At 38.8% G+C, this 14771-nt stretch overlaps 1 protein-coding gene across 1 annotated transcript in view; it reads left to right on the top strand.

The window, feature by feature from the left end:
• LOC134656633 (hemicentin-2-like) overlaps positions 1 to 14771 on the top strand; it is a 220411-nt gene that overhangs the window by 168173 nt on the left and 37467 nt on the right. The gene's annotated exons all lie outside the window — the stretch shown is intronic.

Raw genomic sequence — 14771 nt, forward strand, 5'->3', positions numbered from 1 at the left:
TTGGAACGTATCAGGACGAACTGGTAATTAATACTTAATGACTAAAGACCGAATCGGTTTTAATTAATTCGTTTACTTAATTATTTCACAATGAGTCCTGTTACATTTTAAGGACCATAATACTGTACGAAGACATTGCTGTAGGACTGATGGGCGAGATAGAAAATTGTGAATAAAATTTCACGTTTTCTCCATAGAGTCTGGCTACTGAAATATTACACAAATGTTTGGCGGGAAATTCAAAAAATCTTGGGCTGGTCACACTTTTTGTAGTAGGAATTATATTTTTGATACTAGAAAACATTTTACATTTTCTGTGCACACGTAAGGTACCTAAGAATATAAGTTAAATATACGTTGACGTGCACTCAAAGTCAGCTCACATAATTTCTACACATATGTTAACACTTTCTCACCATATACTATTGTAACAAGGCGAAAAATTAAATGTAGTGTAAATAAGACCTAGCTCGATGATACCGTATTATTATTCCATCACCAAAAAAATACATAAGTACTATGCCAAATTTGCTTAAATGCTAAGTATCAAAATATTTATAGAGCAACAACCTCCTAATTGGTTTACATTTGCTTACGACTTGTAAACATTGCAGTTATTCGTTATACAACGCTACACGTCGACTTCGCACATTGTCGTAATTATTTACGAGCTTAAATAATAGTTTGCGGACCTCACTCAGTATAGACATTATTAATATTATTTAAAATAAACCCATTATAAACCCCAAACAAATTGAATGAATGACATAAATTGACAACTGACTTTTAGCTTTTTTCTATCATAGGCAATTCGTGATAATACAATGAAATATCTCTCAACAAAGCTATCTCTCTTTTGGCTAGCCAGACTCTAGTAAATGTATGGAAAAAGTTTTTATTAATAATAATAATAAATTCATTTATTTCAGATACGTGATCCATAATTACACAATAATCAAATTAATTAACAAAATTAGAAAAAAAAACAATATAAGTACATTAAAATTAGTTGATCCATAGGCTGCAGTTAATTTGTGGCTTAGTAGTTTTTAGTACATTACCGTAACTTGACCCACTAGGAAACTATTAATACTGGATAGGAATGGAATCGATTGGCATCCAAAAATAGCATGTGAAAAATAAAAGTTTTCATTGTAATACAAATTGTCGGGGAAAAGTTTTCTTCGCTTTTTGGGATTTTTCTAGCCGGATGTTTTCTCTGATTGCATACAAGCTTTTGATTCTCAATAGGAATGAGATCGATTGGCATAAAAAAAAAGGTTTGTCAAAAATTTCCTTCTTCTCGCACCCTGTATGTTTTTTCCAAAATCTGTAAAAGCCAATCTTCATTAATTTGAAATCGAAGGAAGGTTTTCTATGACCGTTTTCTCGTAGCAGCACGGGCTCTGGTAGCTGCCCTCACTGACCTAAAAAGAAAATCTACCCTGTATAAGGCGGCTAGCATTAAACACTGGGATATTTAGTTTACCGTCTGCATTAACATGACTACCGTGACTGGTAACTAATACACCCCGAATTTGGAATAAAATAGTCTGAGAATGTCACTTACGACCCCCTACTAAACAAGATACACTAAATTACTAAAAAATGTATGGGTGTAAAAGACATTCATAGTGTTTTTGACCAATTGTAAAGGACATTGAGTAACTTCTTTCGTATTTAATTCATACAATGACTGCTAATTCAGGGTAAAGTTACTAAAATTTGGAGTACTTTTCTAATACACATCAAAAATGTAGCTTCATAAACAACAAAAATATTATATAAATATCAACATTTAAAAAAAATCGCTGTTTTTCGCGTCTTATGAAAACTAAAATTTTGTCCTTTACGCCAACTGAAACCAAATGTATCGATACTAATTCAGGTGACTGTACCTAGCCAATAAGAAAAAATTGCATGCTTCTACAAGTGAACTGTACGCATCCAGAATTACTGTCCACCTATCCATCACTACATTTTTGCAAATAAACATTTCTTTATCTTTATCAATAAATAAAGTCCTGGCAGGGTGGATTTTGGTGGGTGGAAAATAGGTACTATTATCAAAATTTTAATGTAGGTAAATTGTATTTTATACATGTAGAAATGTAACCTACCTACTTACTTACTGTATATATTAGGATTGCACATAAATTTGATATACATAGAATGTTGCACTATGCGGGGACTGATTTAGCTACGGTGTAAGCAGTACGGTACAGCTTTTTACACGACTGCCCAAACAAAAAGAGTGTATTATTTTCAGCGTTCATGTTTGTATGTATTTATTATTAAAGTAAAAAGTAAACTAATCTGAAAAAAAATCTTAAAATTACGCAAACATTGTATATGCATTTACATATATAGATTATCTTATACCTTTAAATTATATTTGGGTGCTTTAGGATAATTATTCTATTTTGTTTTCAAATACTTAAGGTATATGGACAGGTATAAGGTATGTCCTTGAACTACGTCCAAAAGAGAGGTATGGGTACTGTGAATGTCACCTGTAGGGCACAGCACAGCGGATGTCATTCCAGATCTAGAGCAGAGCTCAACCTTACAGTAAACCGCAGCTCAATAACACTAGACCCTACCCCACTCATAGTGTTATGTTCCTGCCGGTGAGTAAGGTGGCCAGTTATCAACGAGGGTACGGAGTGATAGGCTCGGCAACGCGCATGTAACAACTCTGGGAGTTGCAGGCGTTCATAGGCCGCGGAGACTGCTTACCATCAGACGTATGCTTGTTTGTCATCGACGTGGTATAAAAATTAAATATGCTCAGAATGTCATTGAACTTGAACTTTGTTTATTTGGTACCTAGTAAATTTGTATAATACCTACTGTTTATATGTATCCAAACAACCACAAACACAAACCAGACCGCAGCGCTATTGGCCTGTAAGCCTCATAGGTAAGTATATCTCGGTCTCAAAAGCCGCAAAAACTCGCTAGGACTGAGGATAGCCGCTTATTTTTTCTTCATTTCATGAAGGTTTGCAGAACAGCATGTAACCGCAACAAAATAGGCCTCAAAAATGTCGTCATATAAAGCTGTAGTACCACGTTCCCGACTATCGGGTCGTCCGGCCTAGGAACGAAATCATAAAATACCCGATAGTCGGGTTATCGGCACTGAATGTTAATGGGTAATATTTGAAGAACAAAAGTTCTCTAACATAAATACAAAATCACAAAATTGTCATCTGTCATCACAGTTCATTGACGTACCGAAGTCACGTAGGAACGTTTTTAAAATGACGCTATATTAATACCAGCATAATGAAAATTAATTCCAATCAGTAAAAATTAGTCTTCAAACTTTTTTCATTTTAAGCGGGATTTCAAGGCGCAAATTACTTAAATGATATTCTAATCGTATTGTCTTAAGATAGTTTACTGCGTTTTTCAACCATTATGCCCCGTAAATAACAGCAAATCAAATTTAAAATGAGACTCGAGCTCGACGTGATGATAATTATTTACCCTATTTCTTTTAATACAAACTGTCTACTGGTATACTTTTTCGTATACGTACATGATTTATTTGTCAAGAGTAAGCTGTCATGGAGCTCCAAAGCGCGATGCGTCCACCTTTGTCCAAAGCCCGCGGGCAACTAATCAAAGAAGTTGCGTGCACGGGACCGCTGATATCATGTCTTTGAATATATTTATTTAATGTTCAATTTAAAAAAAAAGGAATCACTGAGTTCCATCAAGAATAAGATTGCGCGTTATTAGAAGCAAATTTCATATCTTTATCTTTTGTGCCAAAATTGTTACGAATATTTCAAGTCCGTTTTAGACCTATGTTCGTGATTGTTTTCTATCGAGCGAAAGTCAAAAACTTAGGATTCGAATCGTTGAGTTCCCTAGAAAAAGGCCTCAAGATTGCTTATACAGTTCATGGCAGCCGTACGGTGATCCAAAAAAGCGCTACGAATATTTTAAAACTCCGTTTTCTGAACTCACCTCACCTTAACGATGCGATTCTGTTGCTGTTTCACACACATTTGTGTCATCAAATCCACTGACTCTTAATAGCTCCGGAATACGGCTTCGCTTTAATTACGCGACCACAAAGGTCGCAATAATATGTTAATTAATTGACTTTTGACTACGCAACAAGGGCGCTATAATTAGTTAATTAAAACCTAATCAGTTTGATTAACATTTAGTTTAGTGTAGATATAGTAGCCTCGTGACATTGTAACTCGAGGGCGCGGGTTTGAACCCCAGCTCTTGTCAATGAGTTGGTCATGGAATCAATAGGTATTATCCCACCCGAGGTCACGTCAAACAATTTTTTTTACATTGTCGGAAATTCATTACAAAAGGCTCTTTCAGACGTGTCGAGGACGCCGCGTGCGCTTTGTATTACCGCGTTTGATTTTGTACCCCCTGTTTCACTTTCACCCTCGTTCACGGCTTTCGACGATAATTCCATTAAAAGACAGAAAAATTTTGACATGTAAAACATTGACTTTTACCAATAAACATTGACATAATCGCAACAGAAAACCAGCTGTCACCTTTAATTTAAATGAGTAGGTAACTAGCAAAAAATAACAAAACCTCATTATGCTAATTCTGTCATTATTACCTAACCTGAAAAGCGGTTAATATCCTACGGGATTAAATACCTGAAAGTTCTATTTAATGTCGTAGACTAAATAGGTCTTCCATTCGGCTGCCCCTGGCCTATTAAGACAGCGGAGCATGAGCCAGACACGAGGGGGATGATAACATCGTGAGCTATTTTTAAAGCCACTGAGCTTATTAGGTGAAGGTAATGATTTTGGTTTTTTCATATTTGTGTTGTTGTGTACAGCTGTTTAAAATGTTTTATTTACTGAAAAGATAAATACAATGCAAAGTTACAGAAAACTGAATAGTTACATTAAACTGTTTATTTAAAATCAAGCTACAAAAAACATTGTGGTAACTTTAAGTAACACACACAAAAGGCTAAATTCGCAAAACCAGATGCACCACGTAATGCGACAACTAGAATTAAGTTAACATAAGTTATAAGTATTTGTACATTCACGTCACGGCGTGCCCTTGATGTTGTTGATGTCACAACATCGCGTGAGTTATTATATTCATCAATATTACTGCGAAGCATCCGTGCAGACTGTGGCATTACAGCTATGTTATAGCCACATCTATACCTATGGCCGACAAGGGCGACAAGCATCCGTGAACATTTCAATGCGTATGGAAATAACCGGTGCCTGGCATGCAAGCCCTCTATCCGTCCTTAGACAAAAATACATATATAATATATCACTACAAAGACTCGTGACGCTTTTAGGATTCCGTTTCCGGAAGATGACAAACGGAACCCCGCTTCTAAGCTACCGTTATCCGTCTGCTTGTCTCCTTGTCAGCAGGCGAGAGCCGTACTCCAATTTTAGTGCACCAATGGGTAAATTATCTCAGTCGGATTTTGAAAAATAAATAAATAAAAAGTTTTATTTCCACAACTACAAAAAAAACACGAAAAAAACAACTTCAAGGCACGAAACATAAGTAAGTAAGCTCTACTCTAATACCTACGTGATTTTGTGATATAGGCAATCAAATGGGTAGCTTTTAGATATATTTATAAACAAATACATGTGTGTTGTCGTCCTATGGTACCCCATTGGTACAAAGGGCCTTCGTGAGACAAATACATAATAAACCATTAATTATTTAAGCCAGCCATTGGCCAGTTTTTTATTGTTGTACTTTTTTGTTGACCTTCCACTGTTACTTCCTTCCTGCTAAACTAAATATAATTCCTCCGCGTGTACCATGCTTGAAGTAGATCAATCCTTTTTATAAGTATGTATGCAAATTTATAGGTTATATCGATTATATTACGATATATGTTTATAAAGAGATTCGTTGTCTTTTTAGGGTTCCGTAGCCAAATGGCAAAAAACGGAACCCTTATGGATTCGTCATGTCTGTCTGTCTTCTTGTCTGTCTGTCTGTCTGTCTGTCCGTCTGTCTGTTCGTCTGTCTGTCTGTCTGTCTGTCCGTCTGACCGTCTGTCCGTCCGTATGTCACAGTCACTTTTTTCCGAAACTATAAGAACTCTACTGTTGAAACTTGGTAAGTAGATGTATTCTGTGAACCGCATTAAGATTTTCACGCAATAGTAAAAAAAAACAATAAAGTTTAGATGTTCCCCATACTTAGAACTGAAACTCAAAAAAATTCTTTTCATCAAACCCATACGTGTGGGGTATCTATGGATAGGTCTTCAAAAATGATATTGAGGTTTCTAATATCATTTTTTTCTAAATTGAATAATTTGCGCGAGAGACACTTCCAAAGTCGTAAAATGTGTGTGTCCCCCCCCCCCCCCCCCCGTAACTTCTAAAATAAGAGAATGATAAAACTAAAAAAAATATATGATGTACATTACCATGCAAACTTCCATCGCAAATTGGATTGAACGAGATCTAGTAAGTAGTTTTTTTTAATACGTCATAAATCCCCTAAATACGGAACTCTTCATGGGCGAGCCCGACTCGCACTTGGCCGCTTTTCTACAGTCTACGAAATTTTTATAATCATAAGTAGATAAATGCCCTGCGTTCCCCGAACTTGTAATTTAACTTCAGATAAAACGATAGTCTAGTTCCAGACTATAAATAAAACAGCAATGCACAATGCTAAACTTAGCTACTAAATGAAATATGACAACTGCAAAGTAATTTGACTGAAATTGAAAGCAAGAATTTTATTTCATTCCATCTCAAGACAGAAACTTTTAGTTCGAGGTAAAAACAAATAATCTCAAGGAAATCTTTCATAAATTCCAAACGGCTTGCTGTATTAAAACACCCACTTTTACTCGTCCCTACACTGTTGTTAAGTAAATGCTAGGTAATACCTACTGGGAACTTAAAAATGCGAGGGCGCTCATAAGACAAATACCTAATAATTATAAAAATCATTAGTACCTACTTTTAGTACCTTTCCTATATAAGTAAACGAAAAATGTGTAATGAGTTGCGGGCTTCTTATAGTGGTCGAATCTTCCCATCGAGTTGGCCTTATGCAAATTTTCCACCGGCGTCTTGTTTATATTCTTTATTTTTGTATACGAGGGGGCATAGTGAGTCCATCCTGATCTGGGGGCACGGCAGTGCCCCCGCCAAGTCGAGCGCGAAGCAAACACTGCCGTACCATCCTTTACTGGAACCATTTCGCCGCATTTTCATTTCATTTAGTTCCGAAGTTAAGCGAAAGCAAAGTTTCGCATTTATGACACTCATTCACTCATGATCATCAGAATAGAATTAGTACTTCCCATAAACTCAGAGAGCTGAAATTTGGCACAGTTAGGGTTTAATGGCCACATAAAGGGTAAACCTAAAAATATTGCAATATCGGTCATGTTTTAAAGATCTAAGAACTGCATAAGTAAGTTTGTAATCCCATATAAATATATGATATTACAAAGTTACTGTTGCAGTTCCTACAAATAGTAGGTAAAGTAAAGGTACACTACGATGTGCGATGTGAGTATGAATGAAGATATGTTTAGTTATGATATGTGTATACATAGTATGGGTATGAGTACCCGAAAAGAAGGGCTGCCTACAAAAAGAGATGAGATCCCATCAAAAACATTACATGTAAAAAGGTGCAAGTCTCGCAACGCTTTTACTACAAAAAAGTTTTGAGATGTAATGTGAAACCAAGTCGGTTATTTTAATCAGTGCCAGGGGGTGTTAAAACCGTATCAATAAGATATCTTTAATTTGTAATACATATAATGACTTGGCAATCAAACATAATGCTTTACTCGTACCGTACTCGTAAATATGTGTAATGCTCAAACTGCAATTAGCGCTAGCGTTATGTTCAATTAGAATTATTTTTAATAGGTGACGATGATCCTTTTGTCATTATGCAGCCGTGCGATGGCCAAGTCATTATACGTATTACAAATTAAAGATATCTTATTGATACGGTTTTAACACCCCCTGGCACTGATTAAAATAACCGACTTGGTTTCACATTACATCTCAAAACTTTTTTGTAGTAAAAGCGTTGCGAGACTTGCACCTTTTTACATGTAAGATGGGATTTCCAATATTCCAAGTGTCAAACGACTGCTGGGTACCTATATGAGCTACATTACCAATGATTCGAAGCAAGCTAGCTAACTTTTCTCAATAAAATTTGAGCAGACTTTCGGTGTCTGTCCTCATAAACGTTACCTACTTGAAGTATAAAGCCTGCGATTGACGTCGGCACTGCACGTGACGTCACCCCTCCGTCTCGAGACGGCGCGATGACCTGGAACAGTCCGCGTTCTCGCCTATGCAAACGAATCAGCCCCACTTGAATAATTATTTAAAAATATTATTTTTGGAGACTTCGCTAGTGAGCCAGCTCACGTAATCCTAGACCAGTAGCAACAACACGTAATCGAAGAACCTTATACTGATTACTATCAGCCCTTTACTCGATAACCTATGACTGCATTACTGTAATGGCATTGAGAGCACTAATGGTGTCAGTAAGATGGTACCTAATGAGACGTGCTGACGCCGTGCTTGTGTATCGTTAAGCTTGTCAGAGTTAGGTACGATTACGATATTGCTATCTAAGCCAGTTGATTTAAAACATGTTTTTTTTTTTTATGTTTATACTCGTATGAAGCGTATGGCATACAGGTTGATCTAAGACTTACCTAATCAGAGAAACGAGACAATATAAGTAAATATGAAGTAGGTGCGGCCGACGAAATATAATTTGCACCGATTCACCCTACGAGTTGTTAGTGAGGTGGGTGCAAATTATATTTCGCCGACTATTTTTAATTTAGGAGGGATAATTGTATCATTGAATGTCGTGAATGTAACAATGTTGCCATTATTATTCATAAGCCCTTCCGCCCGCAACTCGCGTGCAACAGTTGCCCAATTGATACGCAATTAGTCGAATTTTCGTTACTGTTCTGGTTTGTTTGGCCGCGAGACTTTCCTGATTTGTGTATGAGATCTGAAACTTAATATCCAATTTAAGTTATATTAGTCCCGTTCTAATGACTAAATATGCAATTTCACCGTGTATACCAATACCAATATTACATTTCCACTGCACAAGAGTTGTTACCGCGTACTCCATCATCAGCTCAGAAGGCCTACCGCGAACCACGTTCGACGCGTTGCCTCTCTGTCACACTTGTAAATTCGTACGTAAGTGTGACAGGAAGGCATCACGTCGAACGTGATTCGCGGTAGGCCCTCAGCTCAGTTAACCAAATAGTTTCATGTGCATACACGTACTTAATAACACTCTAATTCGACAATCAATCTTCTCGAGTACCCACCTTACCCCAACTCCCCATCATGCTATTATGGTAATTCGACTATTATACGATATTTGAATTTAGTTAATCGCCGTATGTACGGCAGGCTGCGGCTATGAATATGAATTGTAAGTGCTCTTGGGATGAATGTCATATAATAATATTTAGAATTAGTGTAGCACCCACTTGTAATAATATAAATATAAACATCGCTCCCGTCGTCTGTATTCCCTGGGCAATAACCGCAAAAATCAAAGTTGCAATTTGCGAACTTTGATTTTTCTCTTTCACTCTAATTACGCCTTCATTGGAGTAAAGGAGAAAGATCCCCGCAATTTGCGAATTTCGGTTTTCGCGGTAGCCCTTCTAGACAAGAGCCCTTCTAAGGATGTCGTTGAGGGCAGCGTGGCGAGACAGGCGGCCGGCGCCCGAGGAGCAGGAAAGGCCGTGGTGGCCAAGCCTGTCCACTTGGGCCCCACAAGAAGCACAAGTGTGGTCTGTGCATACATCATATAATATTAAATATTTATACATTTGCTAGAAATTTATATACCTACTCATAATCGTAAACACTACCAAACTCTAAAGGACGAAGGCAAATATTTGGTACCTACTTACTACGAGAGCAGAATAAACTAGGTTCAGGGAGGATTATTTTATTTATCTTAAAATATAATATAATTTCCATTACTTTCGAAAAAAGCTTTTAAACCTTATTTACTCATATCTCCAGAATCACACATCACCCGACCTTATTCCATTTTACGACACGTACCCGCGATTCTCGCGAATATATCATACCGCCTGAAGATACATCTTAACGGCATCTGAAGATATAGATAACACGATTTACCGCCAGATGAAATTATCTCGTGAAATATTTATCAGGCCCATTGTGCCACTTGGCGCGACCGCGACGCTGTGACACTCGGGTTTATGGCACGAGTTTACGACTCGAGGTATCGAGTTGAGGTTCGATTTTATTTTGAGTAGCTGCTGTGGTAAACGCGGTTGCAACGTACCTGGAAGATGCAAATGCGTATCGATTTAATGCTTGCAGAGCAGACTTATGGGCATTCGTCGTATGTCTGAAAAGCATTAATATGAATTGATTCAAATTAAGAGCCAACAGGAGTGATACAAACGTACTCGACTGTTTCCTCCGTGGGTTTTAAAGCTAGAGCAATATTTTTTTCAACACAGATTAATATTGTCAATATCTGTGTCGGACCGTTTTTCTTTTTTTGATATTTTTGTTTTTTAAGGCGCTAGAGCCCTTCAAAAATGGCCAAAATGGCCTAATTGACTATGCCGCAATGAGAGGCGTGCTATTCAAAACTGACATCAATTAGTCAAAAAAGAAAAACGGTCCGACACAGATAATGTCATAATCATTTAGATTTCCAAATTTGGTTACGATTGGTTAAGTTTTGGAGGAGGAAACAGTCGAGTACGAAACCTCGATTTTTGATATTTTTACGCAGGATTTTTCGCCTTGTCCTTATCGCACTAGTTTTAGGAGCCGCTTCCGTTAGGGAGACAGGTATATTTACCTACAATATTTAAATCTTAGCTCCTGTTGGCTCTTAAATAGATGTCATATACAAAGTGATCAAGGCTTCCAGTGCCTAAATACAGTGAAACCTGGATAATTGCAATCTCAAGGGACCGGCAATTTTTTGTCAATTAACCAGGTTTTTCAATTAAGCAGGTCGTGCCAATTAACGAGGTTCAAAAAATCGTTGTGTCAATTATAGAGGTTTTCATTAATAGAGGTTGCGTTCTGACAAATTGACCTATATTTTAATTTGTTCTAATATGTACCTAGTACTAAGTATATACAAATTGGTCTAAGATGGTGTAATAAAAACAAAATTACAATAAGGCGGGTGTGGAAACAGCTAACTCAATTCATCCAAAAAACTCGCGCTAAATCTCGGTCTCGAGTCACCACCCCATCACTAATCGCACGAGTTATTGCAATTTGAATATTGCACGAGCGAGCCGGTGGCGTGGCGGTGCGTCCGTAAATCTTCGCTAACTTATTCACAAACAGACTAATTTCATTTGCTTGTCGCGATGATGAGGTGCCGTATGAGAATATATGTGTCGTATAATATGTGTGTAGGAATGGAACGTAAGGGGATAGCGTGAACCGGAACGTAAGGGAGAGAGAAGGATGACAAGAGGTGCGAAAGGGACGGGGAGAACGATTTGAATGGTGAGCGAGCGAACGTGGATTACGGTGTTAAATATTCATAAAATTAGTTTATCATAGTTAAATAAAACAAGTAAAGTGATATTTTGGTTTTTAATTACGAGGCCTAACATAATCCCACATAATTTTGGGGGCTCGTCCGGGATTGCCTCTAAAAACCAAATAGTTGTTCGACGGTGGCACATGGTCGCGCGCAACGTACCGGCGAAAGACGGCGGCGGTACCAGAACACGGCAAAAAGAAGATTGTTCTCCATTCCAACACGAAGACACGACGAAAAAATAAGAAGGTTGATGTACGACGATCAAGACGAAGAAAGAATTTTAAGTATTCTAAGCTCAGAAATTGAAGACGAGAAAATGGCGGCTGACGCGTGTGCTAGTCTTTTAAACCTCACTGTCATGACGGACAGTATTACGAAGTTTAGCGGCGACGATAAAGCGCACACGGCGTCGAAATGGGCGCAAGATATAGAAGATAACTCGGAAATCTTCAGCTGGACGGAGGCGCAGAAGCTCGTGGTGGCGCGTAGATCCTTGGTGGGCACGGCGGCGTTATGGTTGCAGTCAGAGAAAACCTTTAAGAAGTACGACGAGCTTAAGGCGGCATTGCTTAAAGAGTTCCCGGATGCAATCAACACTAAGGAAATGCACGAGCTTATGGGCAGCAGAAAGAAGAGAAGAGAAGACTCTTACTATCAATACATGCTCATTATGAAGGAGCTCGGTAAGCGAGCTAAGTTTCCGGATTACGTCGCGATACAATACATCGTTGACGGCATTACGGACTACGAACCTAATAAATCTATATTATACGGGGCTACTACTTATCCCGTACTCAAGGAGAAGTTGCTTTTATATAAAAAAATGAAGACTAAAACGAAGAAAGAAGACAAAGAAGCTAAACCTAATAAGATAGAAAAAGACACGAAGTATAATAGTTCATCGTCATCATCAAGTCGAAAAAGGTGATACAAATGTGGTGAAGAAGATCATCTGGCGGTAACATGTTCTAGAGGGGTGAAATGCTATTTTTGCAACGATTTTGGTCATATAAGCAGAGAATGTCCACCGAAATCCAAGGAACGCGGCGGCGGCGGCGGCGCCGGCGCGGCTGGAGGTGCGGATCCGTCGGTAAAGCAGTCTCGCATAAGCGGCGCGGGTGAGAAAGCGAGACAGCAAGCATCTCCGTCGGTAAAGCAGCCTGCGGCAATGGATATTCGTCGGCAGTCGGCCATGTTTGGAATACTGGCCAATCAGGAGGCAGAGTCAACATGGCGGATGACAGCGTTGACAGTTACCGGCATGATGTAAACATTGCGACTAAAGTTGACGAATCGAAGACGAAAAGTAATAAGAAAAAGCCGATGAAGTCAATTAATTTGTGCGGAGTGGAAATACAGGCGTTAGTAGACTCTGGCAGTGGATTCAATTTGATAAATAAGGACTCGTTCGACGAACTTAAGGTGAAAATGTGTGATGATGACTCTGTGTTTACCGGACTCGGTATGAAGGATATATTTCCTTACGGCAAGTTCTACGCTAATATGATCATCGACGAGACGTGCTATGATGACACAATATTTCATGTTGTACCTAATGATTGTATGCCGTATAAATGTATTGTAGGTCGGGAATTTCTTGACACTGTGACCATGGTTATGTGCAAAGGTTCCGTAAAGTTCTTGCCACTTGAGGATGAGGGATGGCTGGCGCGTCTGGATTGTGTGTGTGAGGTATTCACTGTTTCAGATCACGTACGCGATGGTACGGTAAGGGAAGAGGTCGAGCGTCTGGTCGCCGAATACAACCCCGTGCAGACCAGAGAGGCGCCGATCGAACTGAAGATCATTCTCAAAGATGATGTCCCAGTGGTGCAGCGTCCCAGAAGGCTTTCCATCGTGGAGCAGAACATTGTGGAGGAACAGGTTAATGAGTGGATGCAAAAAGGAATTATACAGGTGAGTTATTCCGAATATAGTAGCCCACTAGTCCTTGTCAAGAAAAAAGATGGTTCAACCAGAGTTTGCGTTGATTATAGATTGTTGAATAGTAAGATGGTTAAAGATGAATTTCCCCTGCCACTGATAGAGGATTTAATTGACAAGTTGAGAGATGCTAAGTTGTTCAGTGTTTTAGACCTTAAAAATGGATTTTTCCATTTAAGGATTAGTAAGGAGTCTGTGCCCTATACTTCATTTGTGGCCCATCACGGCCAATGGGAGTTCCTGAGAGCCCCTTTCGGGTTATCAGTCAGTCCGAAGTATTTCATGAGGTTCATTACCACTATATTTAAAGAGTTGATGCAAGAAGGTGTTATGATGGTATTCATAGATGACATTATAATTCCAGCCCAGACGGAGCAAGAGGCGCTACTAAGGCTGCAACGGGTGTTGGAGGTTGCTGCGGAGTATGGACTTGAAATTAACTGGAAGAAGGCCAAGCTGATATGCCGAGAGATTGAGTACCTAGGCCATCTGGTTAAAGAAGGTCAAGTACAGCCAAGTCCAGAGAAGGTAGAAGCAGTAGCGCGATACCCTGAGCCTGTGAATGTTAAACAGATCCAAAGCTTCATTGGATTAACCTCGTATTTCAGAAAGTATATAAGGGACTTTGCACAGATAGCAAGACCCTTAACGGATTTGATGAAAAAAGATGCAAAGTTTACCTTTGGTCCTGAGCAGCAAGAAGCATTCATTATTTTAAAACAGAAGTTAACGAGTGAGCCAGTGCTCAAGATTTTCAACCCGAAGCTTCATACCGAACTTCACACTGATGCGTCAAGCCAGGCTCTGGCAGGTATACTTCTGCAGACCAGTGAAGATGGAGAACTGCACCCTGTATACTATAGAAGTAGACGTACAAGTGAAGCTGAGAGCCGTTATTCGAGCTATGAGCTCGAAGCTCTAGCTATAGTGGAGAGTGTGAGGAAGTTCCACCACTATCTGTTCGGTATACATTTTAAGATTGTGACAGATTGTCAAGCTTTTGAGCTTACTTTGAAAAAGAAGGAGTTGACACCGAAAGTGGCAAGATGGGTGTTACTACTGGACCAGTATGACTATGAGATAGAGCATCGAGCTGGTGCCAAGATGCCGCACGCAGATGCACTTAGCAGGAATCCATATGTGGCCACAGTAGTAAGCCTACATGAGAAGATTGGTCAAGCTCAAGAAAGAGATGAAGAGCTCAATGCCATTAAACAGCTGATTTTGAAAGA

Source organism: Cydia amplana, chromosome 18 (genome assembly GCF_948474715.1).
Source record: "Cydia amplana chromosome 18, ilCydAmpl1.1, whole genome shotgun sequence".
NCBI lineage: Eukaryota > Metazoa > Arthropoda > Insecta > Lepidoptera > Tortricidae > Cydia > Cydia amplana.